The sequence below is a fragment of the Saimiri boliviensis genome, chromosome 8 (genome assembly GCF_048565385.1).
Source record: "Saimiri boliviensis isolate mSaiBol1 chromosome 8, mSaiBol1.pri, whole genome shotgun sequence".
NCBI classification, from domain to species: Eukaryota; Metazoa; Chordata; class Mammalia; order Primates; family Cebidae; genus Saimiri; species Saimiri boliviensis.
Window position 1 is genome coordinate 123,178,698 of NC_133456.1, and position 15,997 is coordinate 123,194,694.

Consider the following 15,997-nt stretch of genomic DNA (forward strand, 5'->3'; position numbering starts at 1 on the left):
TAGTCTACATATCCTGTTCATTGAGAAGTCTAGGACACTTTAGATGGCAGGGACAAGGTGGTGCACATCTCTGGAGAGCCCACAAAACCAGGAAAAATGCTGTTTAGCATTCTGCAAGTTATTTGTTGAGTGACATGAGTATTCAGTGCTTTATAGTACCCAATACTTTGTCAACTCTTGTCACAATAACACACAATCGAATCAGAAGTTCTTACTACATCCTTTATCTACTCTATGTAAAAAAAGATGTACGTACTGAATGCATCACTCTTTACTATTAGGAATGTTGTTAAAAAAAAAATAGAATCTACAAAAGTAATCCAGGAGTCTTATTCATTTAACAAACCATTATTGAAAACCCACTACCTACAATTACCAAGCACTTTGGATGCCAAAGTGGGAGAATCACTTAAGGACAGGAGTTCTAGACCATCCTGGGCAATATAGCAAGACCCTGTCTCTACAAAATAAAAAAATTAGCAGGGCTTGGTGGCATTTGCCTGTAATCCTGGGTACTCAGGAGGCTGAGGTGGGAGGATCACTTGAGCCCAGGAGTTTGGGGCTATAGTGCGCTATGATCATTGCCACTGTACTATAGTCTGGGTGACCAAGTGAGCTCCCGTCTTCAAAAAAAAAAAAAGAAAAGAAAAGAAAAAGAAAATGAAAACCTATTGTGTCACAGGCTCTGTATTAGGCACTGGAGAACCGAAGGTGAATGATTAATATCAGCAACTCATGTTGGCTCTCTAAAGCAGATTTAAACAGAACTAATCCAAAAATTCATCTACCCACCTCCCTGTAAAACTGTATTCCAGACAGTTAAGGGACACTAAAAATATTTTATCTCATTGCTTAGAGCAATGCAGACAGTTTACTTTGCCTAAACACTAGCAAACTTAAAATTATCCTAGAAACTCCTTCAAAGAGACACTGTTTCATTTCAGTCCCCAAGCCCCTAGGTGCCCAAGTTGTTGACTGAAAGATACAGAGAGGTGCTATAAGCAGTAAGAGTAAACTTACCCTTGGAGCCTTGTCCAAACAAAAGCTCTTTACCTGAGATTAAGGCAGTGTTGGCAAAAGTACTCCTTGTCCCTGTAAATTCATAAACAGCTGCTAAATCATTCTTACGCTTCACGGCCTAATATTGTCTTCTAAAACTTTTGAGGAAAAGGCAAAAATAGAAAGCCTTTTTGTCAACCACAAACATTTATGTATTTTAAATTGTGGGGGGAAAATGAGCTAGTATATATTTTTAAAACCAGAGAAAAAGGAAGGAAGTATCTCCCCAATGCTCAACTATAAACTTCTGAGAGCTAATAAAGAAAAGCAAAAACATTGTAGTTTCAGCTAAGCTGCTTTGTATCTGAGGCAACTTAAAAGGAACTACTGATGAAGTAGGCTAAAAATGAGATGGTAAGGTCAAAATTTATCCTTTCAGAACCAAAACCCATTTTTATAGTGCGTTTTTAAAAAGAAAGGATGTAATCTTTAATATGTCCATAGGGTTTCATTCAACCAGAAACTCACTAAACCGTGACTGAATAGATTAAAAAAATCTACAAAATTAACCTGACAACAATATTGCCAAATTTTAATTTTAAAATTAATACGTTACTGCTCTGTTGTTGTTTTAAAGTAAAGGGATTTCTTCTGGGGCTGCAAAGGAATGAATATTTAGCCTATCTCATCAAGGAAGGAGCAATTTCTTGTCTTAAAAACAGGAGGTACGCCTACATGATCACCTGGGACAAACTTGGCCAGTGCAAGCAGGCCAGAGGGTTATTGGAGCCTGGGAATGTTTAACATCAAGAAAGGAATTACAGCTCAGTAAGATCAGAGGGAATTACACAGGAAATGTGAACAGTAACCCTTTCATATCTCTGTACCCCCTCCCACTGCCTGTGATAAATGAAGTCCTGCTGCCGCCCAGTTATATGAATATTCAAGCCAAGAGCAAAGAGGGATTGAGAAAAAGGGGGGGAAAAGACATTTTACACACACACACACACACACACACACACACACACACACACACACACGGCACAGCATAAATTTATAACAGCATGATAAAATCATGCTGCTCCACAAAACAGCCTCTAGCCTAATTACTACATATATACTGTATCACTGCCTAAAAATTCCAAAGACACTTGAAGAATCAGGCAGGGGTAGGAGGATGGGACGATTGGCAAGCTCATCCTAAGTAGGGAAACATGGCTCCTATAAAGCTGACCAAACAAATAGGTCTCCACCCTGGCTTATGTTTAAACATCTTGTTCCTAGTCAGTCTGTAGGGAAAGCATTCTTTCCACAATAAATAACACACAGTTGAATCAGAAATTCTTACTCCATCCTTTATCTACTCTCTGTAAAAGTTTCTTCAATATTCCAAGCCAGAAGCTTAGAGAATTTAACTGATTATATTTTTTTTTTTTTTTTTTTTTTTTTTTTTCTGAGACAGGGTTTTGCTCTTGTTGCCCAGGCTGGAGTGCAGTGGGTGATCTCGGCTCACTGCAATCTCCAGCTCCCAGGTTCAAGCAATCCTCCTGCCTCAGCCTCCTGAATAGCTGAGATTACAAGCATGCACCACCGTGCCCAGCTAATTTTGTATTTTTAGTAGATATGGGGGTTTCTCCATGTTGGTCAGGATGGTCTTGAACTCCTGACCTCAGGTGATCCACCTACCTCAGCCCCCAAATTGCTAGGATTACAGGGGTGAGCCACTGCGCCTGGCCTCTGATAGTAAACTTTATTATAGCCTAGCTATAATGAAGGCAAGGTAAAATATTTCTAGCTGTTACTTGGAAAAGCAGATGTGACTGTACAGATCTTAGGTACCTTTAGAAACCCGTGATTGGGATCTGAAGAAAACAAGACACACTTACCACAGCTGCCTGTGGGTAACAGGGAAATGCTCAGTTTCCACAAACCAGTGAGTCTGAGAGATATTCACTTTAAAAATACACACACAGTCATCAGATAGTGAGGGCATGGATTAGGGTAACAAAATACAGTGGAGAAAAAGGTGGTATTTCCAATGTGACACATTTAAACTACGGAATGGAATTTCATGGGTCACTTTGAAATAAGATTTTTTCATTGGTCTAACTTCAGGATAGAGATGGTTTGCCACAGAGTAAGTCAAAAAATAAATGAAAGAATATGGAGATGACAAGGAACAACTGCCAATGAAAGTGAAAAGGACAGACTTTCAGAACTCTCTAGAAGAGGGAACAAAAAAGATTTTTTTTTCCCCTAGCAAAGTGCCCCCTTCAAAGCACACACAGTCTGCTTTAAGGAACAGCCTATACCCACAGTGTTTTCATATACTAAATGGCATATCGCTAAAAAACAGTAAATGAGATTTAAACTGTAGACATCCTAGTTGTCTTAAACAACTGATGTTTAATTTCTCGAACACTGGATCACAATATGCAGTCTCATGACACTGTAAGAAGCTAAAGGTGCTCATTCTTTCCATGAATTTTGAATTTCTGTAACACGTATGTTAGGAAAATACAGCAAAACAGTGGGGAAGAAAATTTTAAACAAACCCAGAATAAACCAGACTTCTGACTGGGTTTCCAGCAAGAATCAGTTCCCCATTAGAATGTGGACCCTGAAGTACACCAAATGCAAGCTCAGTGGAGTTCAGTCTCCTCAGCTGAAAATTTCATGACACTTATTCTGGAAATGAGCACTTCTTAACGTTTTCAACCCATGTTCCATCCTATTAAACATAAAATCCTCAAACTCCCATTAAATGTTATTTGTGACTTCAAAATAAAGTATTATAACCAAAACCAAACCAAAGGAAGGTAAACTTTTATTGTTTTCTATCAATGTCTCATCATAACCATTTACAAACTCATTTACTTACAAATACTTGCCTAAGTGGACAGATATTAATAATTAACGCTTTTTCAAATCTTGAAGACAAAAAAGATTAAAAATGCCTATGAAGACTAATAATGACAATGAAATGCTATTTACTGGGACCTTTGGCAAATGGTATTTATTGGGACCTTCTCCTCTCCTCCAGAGTTACTATTAATATAAATGATCTTTTCTTTATTAGCATTCGGCCAGAAGAAATGTTGACTGAAATATATTAGGCCTTCAATATTTGTTAAATGTTAAAAGAGGTGATAGGATCTCTTTTTCTTTTCTGAAAATAACAAAACCCTAATATAGTAACCTTTCTCAAGTAATATAGGATAGAAGCTAGTAGGTTGTCTATAGTATAGAGATGAACTATAGGAGATTTTGACAACAGTTAACGATAATGAAAATGGTAAGAATACCACCTAATACTGAAACATTTACATAGCACTTAGCAATGTCTAACATACTTTAGGTAATTTCAACCCTACAGCTGGATGAACTGAATATTTTGATTAAAACAATGTCAAGTACCTACTCAAAGTCACACAGCTAGTTAAGCAGCAGAGCTGAGATTTAAAACTTTCTGAGAGCTATTCACTAAAAGCTCTTTACTTTGTCATGAAACGGGGAAAATATCCTCATCCAAACTCCTAAATCAGTGTATACATAAGCACAATTTTTTTTCTCTCAACCTACCCAATATCACTCCCTTTCTACCAATTCCCATAAAAATTCTTGGAGTTCTATGGCAGCAGCCTTTATTTCCTCATACCAATATGACTAAGGGCAAAAGAAAGACTTCTTTCGAAAGGGAACCTCCTTCAATGTCAGTCTTGTATCCTATAACTGTCCCCAAAATGGACAGCACCACAGGCATAGGCTTTTCAAACCATTAAGTAGTGAGGAAATGTCTGGGGTTGTCTGTTCCTCATTTAAAATCAGTCAAATAGGACACATACTACCACTTCATTCCTAAAAGTTGAGCAAGAATCACCCTCATAACCTCAGCTTTCTGGTTGAGCAAGCAGACACCTGACTCCGAGGACCTGGTAAAGGCCAACTGCACAAGAATAAAAAATGTAACAGACTGGCAGTTCCAGTCTCAGCAATTTTTAAAAATCATTTCAAATGTTTTGGTATTGAAGTCTTATTAAAGAATGCTATACTACTGGCATTAATAATTTACTGTAAATGAAAGGTATATTGAACATGGAATTTTATTCATATAAAATCAACTATTTTACTTCCGAAGGTTATTATGATTATGAAGCTAAATTATATGAAAAATGCTAAGCATCCAGCCTAGCCCATAGTAACTACTCAATAATAAATGTCAGCTGCTATTAGTAATACTGCAGAAGTATTAAAACTAAAACATAACAATGGAAGGCCATATTTAAAATGAGCCAGCAATCAACATTCTGTGTTTTTTTAAACATCCAAAAAAAGCATATACATCTGTGCATAAAAATATTTAGAAGACAATTTGGAAGACTAAGTAGCAAAATGATGATCTCTGGGGAGACAGAAGGTTGGTGGTCAAATGGAACTTTAGCCTGAGCTATAAATGCTTTTTGTTTTTTAACAAAGAGAAACCATTATGAATTTTCACTGTAAATAATTTTATTTTAAAAAGAAAAATCTTAGTTTCTTCAATTCCATAGTTGATTTCAGTAATACATGAAAAAAGTTTAATTTTTTTGCAGTTAACATGTTCTTTCTAAAACCTTATTTTCTTTATTTAGTAATACTATTCAAGGCTTATATTACAAACTGTTTAAATAATCTTCTTAATGATATTCCCAATTGCTATATTAAAAATATCTGCTAATGCCACAACCCCCTCAACAATTTTATTAAGTTTTTAAAACCACTCAGTATATTAATCAAGGTGCAAAAAGGCTCTCAAAGTCTGGGAAGCCATAAATCAAAACAGTTTCACATAAAAAGATTACCTTTTCCCCTTAAATTTTGTTATGTGTTTACATTTAATAAACTACACACAGAAGTTAGAGCCCTTGATTCTTTTGAAGACCAAAAGTTTGCCTATTTAAAATCATTGTAACAATTTCAGATGTCTTAAGGGGTACTATAATTAAAAACCTCTCCTTCTAGGCTCTTCCTAATTTCTAATTCTTGTTTGTACCATTTGTGCTGGTTTTTATATTTTTAACTTTTCTTTTAGTTCACAGCCAGAACTTTGACTTTTGTATCCTATTCTTTTTTCCTTCAGATCATCTAGCTTTTAGCCAATAAAATGTGTATAAACTATATCATAAAAGCGCTTACTAACTCCCTAAAAACAGCAAATAGTGGGCCTTTTCTGGCTCGGTCATGGAGGTAAGCCACATGCAACATGGGCCAGACTCAGCCTGGGCCCTTTCAATTTACAAATCCAGCTTAAAATAAATTACAGGTCTCTACTATTGTCAAAAAAGACCAACACTTCATTAATAAGAGAGACAGAAAGCAGCCTCGTACTTGAACAGGAGGACACTGGGCTGAATAGGAAATCCCTACCTCAAAGAGCCATGGGATTCAATGACTGTGGGAGGCCATGCAATCTCTTTTAAATAGACTTTAAGTTCAAGAAAGACTTCTACTGTAACTTGAAAGGGAAAAACATTTGATCAAAAGGTATCGCTCTATAATTTCAAATTTCAAATTTTAGACATAATTTGTAGGTAGAGGGGGATCCAATCATCTTCATCATCAGCTGAAAACAGAAAGCACATGTATCAACTATTTTTTTTTCCTCCCAGATGCTTTATAGGTATTATTTTTTCCTCCCAGATGCTTTATAGGTATTAATGAGTCCATAGCTGGACTCATTAATACCTATAAAAACATACAAGAATGTTTTCTCCAGTAGTTAACTCTGTAGTTCTAGAAGACTTAAACACTCTAAAAATCTGGAAGTATAGACACCCTGAGTCTGCTTCATTCTAATCTCAGGACACATTCATGTCACCTGCATTATTCACGCCCACACATTCTGTTATTCTCTGTTGTATGCCCCCATGTACCTGGCACTCTAGTTACCTAGTCACTCATATCCCTCAGGACTGTAAATGCCTTGAGAACAGAGACTTGATCTTCTCTGTCTTACTTTGTAAGTCCTATTGCCTTGCATAGGGTAGATTCTCCACAAAAACTGAATGAAACATATTAAGTATTAGCCATTTATTGGTTGGTCTTACTCAAGTTCCTGAGGGGAGAATTTACTGAATATTGATCTCTGCGTCACTAACCAGGGCCTGCGACGCAGTGGCACTTAAAAGCCTATCATACACATTTTTAAATTCACATTTCTAATTTATTTTGAATTGTATTGCATTCAAATTCAATTTATATGCATTTATTCAATTCATATGTGTTTACTAAAACAAAACACGTTTCTGAAATGAAACAACTCTCTCCCATCCCTGGAAGCTCTTGATAGAGAGGGAAATAAAACTTTTCAACTATTTTTTAGTTCTCAACGTGATGACTACAGAGAAGAAAAGCAGCCAACGTCCACTGTCCAGTCTTTTCTGTGCTGCTCTGGATGGAGCCTTTGTTGGTGGCTCTTCGTCCAGAATCTGGGCAGAACAAAGCCTTTCTTCAAAAAGGGTCACTCTTTGACTGCTACATAGATTTTATTCAGTCAGCACTCTTCCCCAGCTCTTCACAACTGTGACATGCTCATTATTTGAAAACTGTCTCTGCCCACCCTGCATGTGATCATGCCCAGCTCGACTTATGACATATAGCCAGCTCGGGCAGCATCCTATTACTGCCCTTGTAAAACACAACTTTGGTGCCAGCAACCTTTTCACCACTTGGGAGTTCAATGAAGGATGTTCAGCGTGACCTGCAGCCTGATGGCTGACTGATACCACACAACAGGCCCACCACCCAGTATCCTCAATTTTGAGAAACACACATATCCCAGTGGAAAAGGTGATAAACTTCTGGGAATCTAGATAAATATTTTTGTCAAGTTTTCTGCAGGAAAAAATGGTGATTTAACATTCCTGGCTAGGCGCAGGTGCTCAGGCCTGTAATCCCAACATTTTGGGAGGCCAAGGTAGGAGGATTGCTTGAAACTAGGAGTTTGAGACCAGCCTGTGTAAGACAGGGAGACCCTGTCTCTATAAAAAAAAACTTTAAAAAATTAGCCAAGGATGGTGATGCATGTCTGTAGTCCCAACTAGTCAGGGGACTGAGGTGGGAGGATCACTTTCTTAGCCTGAGAGTTCAAGGCTGCAGTAAGCTCTGATCAAGCCATTGCACGCCAGCCTGGGTGATGGAGTGAAATCTTATCTCAAGAAAACAAAAACAGAACAAACAACAACAACAACAAACATTCCTCTGAGTCATTCTAGTACCGGATTATTTCCATGTGTTACCATATAGACAATCGATTACAACACGTGTCATGCCACTTACCTCATGTGAAGTCAGAACATAAACACGTGAGCCACATATGATTCCTTCTTCTAATCCTCCTATTCAAAGCAGTAAGATAAATGATTTATTCTTCTTGACTTTACAAAATGATATTAAAAATAGAAATGCTTGATAAGTAGAAACCTCCATGTTCTACCCTGGTCCTCTGGTCAGTCATAGAATTTTAAAGTTAGAAAGGATCTTTGAGTCAGATTCCTCATTTAATAAATCTAGCCTCAGACTCACAAAAGTTAAATGGTTTTTGCCACAGTCACAAACAACAACAGAAACCCAAAACTAGAATAAAGGTCTCCTGTCTCCTCAGCCCATGTGCTTTCCAGAACGCCACACTAACTCCGAGTCTCTTGCCAAGAACTTCACCCTGACCTGATAATCCTGGAGAGGCTGTTCTCAGCTTCACTTCACTCCCCACCTCTTGGTAGTCTAGCTACATAATCATGCACTAAAAAAAAAAAAAAAAAAGAGAGAAGCCTTCCATGTCTAAAAATAACTTAGCAACAGCATTGTTTTCTTAAAGATATAGTATTACCCCTAGCAACTGCTATACTTCCTTCTCCACTGTTTCCAAGACAAGACTGAGTGTCCTCTAAGACCCTGCTTCCCTATATGGTCCTCAAGCATGTTCTGAAAAAACTAGGAGAGCCCCTTACAAGATCCCTCATTATACAGAGAGAATGAAGTTGGTGTCCCTTTGAGAGGAGGTTAGATGACTAGGCACATTCAAGATGGGGAAAACAGTCTGTTAGAGACTCAAGAGCAACAGAGGACAGCTTCTGTCACTGAACAAATATTAATGAGAATCTAAGTGCCAGGCCCTGTGTTACCTGATGCAGTAATTGACAGGAACATCTTAGAAAACAAGCTTACAAATCTACTAAATAACGGGTAATTCTCCCCATAAAATCCACCACCATAAAATCTATTAATCCAATCATCCTAAACATGTTCCAGACCTTAGACTTTGCTATAGCAAATATCGAATACATAACTTGGTATCTTAATTTCAAATCTGACTATTTCCATTTCTTTTCTCCTAGTCTAATGAGCAAAGAAATAGTCTGAATGTGGACAACAGGAAAAATGAAAATGGTACCTTTTAAAGATATAATATAAAAATAAATCAAGAAAATAATGAATAATACGATATCAGAGTTTAATTTTGATGGCTTAAGATTCCTTTCGGAATATACTTGAAAAAGTAGAAATTAATTTAAGGTTGTGACACCTTAGGGTTTTCATAATCTTTATGCCCATGTAAAAGTTAATTTAAAAAGTGTATAAATTATTTAAAATTATAATTTAGTAATAGTCTGAATTAAAAAATCTTAGACCATTTTAATGAAAATAGAGAAGCAGGTAAGTAAAAACATATTAAATGTCTCATTTAACACTGAGGGAAATCAAGAGACACCATCCTATTCTTGCCTGTTAATGATAGGTTATCATATAAATTTAAAGCTTAAAAAAAAAACCTTTAAAGTAATCTTTAATAGATTTCAAAGCCTCTTAGGTGAACCATAAGTTAAAAATGAAAATCAAATTAAACGTAAAACTTTAAATCAAAACAGCAAAAAATCCAAAATATAATGAAAACAAAGAAGAATTTCAAATAGAAAGCTGAAAGGAAGATCAATAAAGTAAAATCAATTAGAACAATTTGGAAACAAATTTAAATGCATTAAATATTTGTTAAGAGACGTTCTTTTTAGGTTAAAAAAACAAAATCCAACTATGTTCTACTTTTAGGAAACATACCTAAAAGTAATGACAAAGAAAGTGTAAATATAACAGGAAGTACAGATTCATAGAGAAATATAAACTAAGGTAGCAATACCAATGCCAGTTCAAACAGAACAAAAAACTCAAGTCATAAATTAGAAAGTCATGGCTGAGTGCCATGGCACATACCTGTAATCCCAGCACCTTGGGAGGCTAAGCCAGAAGGATCACTTTAGGCCAGAAGTTCAAGACCAGCTTGGGCAATATAGCAAAGCTCCGTCTCTATAAAAAATTAAAAACAAAAATTAGAGGTGTGGTGCCATGTCTATAGTCCCAGCTAGCCACAAGAATCACCAACTTGGGCCTTAGAATTTGGAAGCTGCAATGAGCTACGATTGTGCCTCTGCACTCTAGCCTGGCTGTCAAAGCAAGACCTTTTATTTAATGGAAAAAATAAATAAATAAAGAAGTCATATTACTCTGAAAAAAGGTATAATCCTCAATTGCAATGTTGACAGTAAATAACACATTAACACACACACCAAAACAAAACCTGAGAGAAATATAAGAATTAAAATTAATGGGAGAGATCAGTGATTTACAACTTTCGGTCTCTGAGAGATCAGACAAAAAAAAATAAAGTTCAAAAACATAATAGGTATTTAGGTATTTTATAAATAAAACTTCTTTAAAAAGGTCTATGTAACTTTACCAAAACTGATCATAAGCTGGTCCAGAAATACAACCATAAAAATCTAGAAGAGCAGAATTCCATATATTAATATCATACCATTAAGAATGACTACCAAAAGTTTAAAAGTAACTTTGAAATTTGCAAAACATTCTCCTAAATAATCAAAAAGGAACTCTTGGCATGCAATCATATGCAATTTTAAAAATTATTTTAATTGAGAATACAATGCCAATATAGAGAGAATATAGCCAAACAGTATAAAGAAAAACTGAAAACTCTGAAATGCTTTCAATTTTATATTAGTGTATCAGCTTTCTCCCATAACAAAGAGACTCAAAAGTAGCTCAAGTGAGAAAGGAATTCTTTTTCATGTCAAAATACAGAGTGGGAGGGGAGGTGTGTTTCACAAGACCACTTGTGGATGGTTGGCTCTGCCATCTTCCACGTGGTTTACAACTCTCAACCGAAGATGGCTACTGTAACTGGTGTAACACCCCAGGCAGCAGAAAAGGAAAAGAGAAAGTCTAGGGTAAGTGGCTTGCCTTAAAGGAGGTGACCTTACACACATCACCATTCACCTCTCATTAGCCACACAGCCACACATTGCTGCAAAAGCAGCAGAGAAGCATGGGTTCTAGACGGGCAGTCCAGTGCTTAGCTAAACTCTAGGGGATCCATTCCTAAAAGAAAAAATAGATTCTACAGAACATTGGTATGTCTTCTAAATAGTTTTTCTAGTTAAAAAAACATGAAATAAAATTCAACTCAAGAAGACCAAGAAAGCAAAATCAAAAACAATTGTAATTATTTCATTTTATCTGGCTGCTTTTCAGTTTCAAGAGTATAACCGAACATCAATTTAAGAAACTGGAAACATACATCAGTGTGAAGATTCTAATATATAAAATATATCAAAAACTATAGTCCGTAAACTTTCTACAGACTAGAAAGTATACCGAGAATTCATCTACTCTCTTTCCTTAAGGACTTTTAATTCATGTATTTTTTTAATGTACATTGTATATACTGATTTATCTAAGTGAATTTTTCAGGGTGACTAAGTTTTAGCATTACACATAGACAGAAGTTAATCTTTTGCTAGTAAAATAACTTCCAAAACTTGTGTACCAGGGTTTTTAAAGCAATATTACTGGGATAATAGTTGACATATAATAAAATATAAAAATTTTAAGTGTACTTTTCAGTGGGCTTGGACAAATTTATATATCCATATAATCAACACCATAATCAAGATATGAACACAACCATCATTCCAAAAAGTTCCCTTGTACTGCCTCCAGATCAATCTCAACCCACCCTTAGCTGCATGCAACAACTTGTCTACTTTTTGTCACTATATAGTAAATTTTATCTTTTCTCACACTTCTGATATACTAACCTAGAACAGTAAATGGAATCGGTTTGTGGTGTCCTATGTCTGGCTTATTTTACTCAGCATAATGTTTTTGAAGTGTATCCATATTTCTAGTGTATATGATTTTCAAAATGGTAAATGAACACTGGCTTCAATTTCAAGTGACCAGCTGCATTAGCCCCTAGCAAGAGAGTCAGCTCGTCCCTTGAAGCCAAGCACTGACTTTCCTTCTCCAGCCATGAAAGTTTTATATGGCATCTTCTTCAAATATAAGGCTGTTTCATTTGCATTGAGGCCATTAAGAATTATGCTAGGGCCATGAATAATCACACTAAATCTACTCTGCTCTGTAAATGGAACAACAAAGCCTGGATGACAGCATATCTGATTACAGAATGGTTTACTGAATAGTTTAAGCCCACTGTTGAGAGTCACTGCTCAGATAAAAAGATTCCTTTCAAATTATTATTGCTTAATTAATGCACCTAGTCACCCAACAGCTCTAATGGAGATGTACAAGGAGATTAATGTTTTCATGCCCGCTAACACAACATCCATTCTGCAGCTTATGGAACAAGGAGTAATTTCAACCTTCAAGTCTTATTATTTAAGAAAGCTTCCTAATGTATAAACAAGAGGAAGAATCGGAGGAGGACTCTGAGAACTAATTCTGACAAAGAAGATTCTAAAAGTTGACCTAATCTCAGAAGTGGGAAGACCCTAGAATCAATTCTTCCCTCCCTCTACTCCAGCATGGTCTTCCTCCACATCTCTGTGTGAGACTGATCAGCCTCTAACTGCACATTGTCAGTAATGGAGAACTTACTGTCTCATGAAGCAGATCAAACTGTTTTCATGCAGATGTAATTGGTACCAACTTATTAGAACTCTTCAAACAGAGGAGAATCTCTCTCTCTCTGTAACTTTCCCACATGGATTCTAGCTATGAATTTCTGTAGCTCTAAATCCAGTCCCTTTTATACTTGAAAGCAATTCGAATTGCAGAAACTAGGAATGCTAAAGCTGTAATATTTTTACTGTAACTCTACCACTACATGTGCTAGAGAGTACTGGATGTGCACTTTTCTTCTCTCTAAATCTACTTCCACTAGTACCAGGTTAGAGGTAGAACTGGTTGGAGTGAGGGGTGTGGGATCACGGAGCAGGGAGAAATTAGCTGATTAACAAATGGCCTTGGGAGTATCTAAGGAACAGCAAAAGGCAGATGTGGATAGAAGACAGTGAGCAAGACAGAGTATAGGAGATAAAGTCAGCAGGCCTGGTAGAACATGTGAGACAAGGTTTTACCCCGTGTGTGCTGAGTAGCCACTGAAGGGTTCTGAGCAGAGGAATGACAGGAACTGTTTAGCCTTTAAAAAAAACAAAAACAAAAAAAACTTTTACTCTTATATGAAGGACTGACTGGAGACGGGTAGGGGTGATTTGGGATACATTTTGAAAGGAAGACATGTAAGTCTTACTAATGGACTGGATGTGGGATATGAAAGAAAAAGTCACACATGACTTTGAGTTTTTGGCCTGGAACAAGTGAGCATATCATTTATCCAGGGAGAAGAGCTCAAGATTTATATTTTAGACATATTGTTTGAAATGTCTAATGGAGATGTTGAAAAGAAATAAATATAAGTCTAGAACTCATAAGAGAGACCAAAGTAAAGAAACCGTAAATTTGGGAGACCAGATAGCATTTAAAACAAGTGATCATGTAAGATCGTGTGGAAAATAAATACAGAAGGCTAAGGACTAAACCCTGAGAAATGTCAACTTTTAGAGACCATAAAGAAGAGAAGAGAGCAAAGGAGATTTTGTATTTTTATGACTCTTCCTCAAAAAGAAGTTAGAATTATTTTATGTCTACAAACTATGAAGTCCATTGCCAACCATCATAATCCTCTTCAAAAACCACTTTTCAGAGTCACATGCCTGCTCTATTTCTGAGTCCTGACCAAGTGACAACCTGAATAGCTCCATTTCACCTGTCAGCTGCCCAACTACCCCATCCCTGGTCTCTGGCATGTGTCCTAGTTTCTGAATCAAAGTTCTCACAACAACTAGGAACTTCTAGTTGCCCAACACTTACCAGAAGGCATATGGAGAGCATGTACCCCAGAGCTGCCAAAAGTTCTTGGCATGTGACCAGCAAAGCACACAATGAGTGAGTGTTCAGCAATTAACAAGGTGACAGAGAGCAACTGACATGTTAGGGGACTGCAGAATGAGCCAGACCAAAGCTAGACAGGAAACACAAGTCCTTACTCCAGGCTGCTCACCCCAGGAGAATCCCCTCTACGTCACCCAGTGTGATCAGATATTCTTACCTATACAAGCTGAAGTAATCTGACGTTTACTAGACAGCTACATAAACATCTCAGCATTTCCTGGAAGCTGCTAACACCATGAACCAATCACAGGTACTGTACATAACAGGCACTTGTTCTGTCCGCCTCCTCGTCTCAGACTGAGACTAGAGACATCTGTTACTCTCTCAGCCTCATCTGTAAAGGGAATTCCAACCTATCTCACAGGTAATTGTGAAGACTGTATGAGATAATATAAATGCCTGGTACATAGAAAGTGTTCAACATATACTTGCTATTCTTATTTACACACTGGTGAGCACAAATTACTATCAGCTGAATGGTAAGCATGCCCCTAAAAGTAACACTTTAAATGCTGTTCTAGGACAGAATAATAAGTTTTGCTTGTTCGCTTGTTTTGTGTGAACAATTACATGATTGATGTAATTTAAACTTGGCCTGAGAAAACTATCCTGTCCTTTTCTAAACTTCCCCACCAGGGTTAGCACAATTATGTTAAACAACTGAAAAATAGAGCTGTAAGTCTATTAACATGAAACTATTAACACCAATTCTGACTAAAGACTACAAAGCAACACAGAAATTTCCAAACTCAAAAATTATTCTGCAAGAGTTATTCCAGCAAGCGTCTGTAAGTGTCCATATCCTTTAAGTATATTTCTATTTCCCTTTATGAAATTTAACTAAAATCATTAAATATGGCAGCAGAAGCAGGAAACCATCCATAAGACCTGCATGGCTACTTCACTATTTTTAATGAAAAGTTACATAATAGTTTCAGCAAACTACAAAGTTTCCTTCTTATAAGTCTTTTAATATTTATAGAAATTTAAAATAGTTATCACGCTAGAGTCCATTTTAGAAACTGAGAATTTCTATTATCTGACAGCAATAAATTCTGTATTATTTTAGCTCAATTACAGAAATGGCTATGTAAGAGTTATATCTTTATTCATACTGGTTAACAATAGGTCTACCATGTCTACTACTTGACCTAGAAGCTCAAGCAGTGTGACTGAACAAAACTACACTAACAGGGACTCAACTCCAAACCAGTGAGTCACATTACTGGACTTTTATCTCTAAACAATACACTAAGGAAAAGAAAAAGAATTGCACTGGGAACCACTTAAAGGGCCTGCTTGTAATAACAGAAAAAGTTACACAAAAGGACCAAAGAACGCAAGTGGCTTAAAGCATCAAAGAGAAAGCCTGTAACCAAATACAAGAGATGTCCACAAACACCATACCCATTGTATGAGTCCATTCTTGGACTGCTATAAAGAACTATCTGAGACTGGGTAATTTATAAAGAAAAGAGGTTTAACCGGTCCATGGTTCCTCAGCTGCACAGGAAGCACTGCCGGGGTGGTCTCAGGAAACTCTCAACCATGCGGAAGGGTGCATGGGAAGCAGGGACATCTTACGTGGCTGGAGCAAGAGGAAGAGTGTGAAGGGGGAGGTGCTACACACTTTTAAACAACCAGATCTCACGAGAACTCACTCACCATCACAGGAACAGCAAGAAGGAAT

The 15,997-nt window shown here is 36.8% G+C and overlaps 1 protein-coding gene across 26 annotated transcripts in view; it reads right to left on the reverse strand.

The window, feature by feature from the left end:
- The window catches only part of ZNF438 (zinc finger protein 438), a 171,125-nt gene that overhangs the window by 108,877 nt on the left and 46,251 nt on the right, over positions 1-15,997 (reverse strand). For 23 of the 26 annotated variants that reach the window (XR_012519031.1, XM_074405212.1, XM_074405219.1 and 20 more), the window contains 2 exons: positions 10,246-10,338; positions 8,317-8,375 (listed from right to left, as the gene is read on the reverse strand). The gene's annotated coding sequence lies outside the window, so the exon portion shown is untranslated. Of the gene's footprint in view, positions 1-8,316; positions 9,954-10,245; positions 10,339-15,997 lie in introns of those variants that run through there. The other 3 variants (XM_074405211.1, XM_074405208.1, XM_039478927.2) reach the window with 2 other exon arrangements.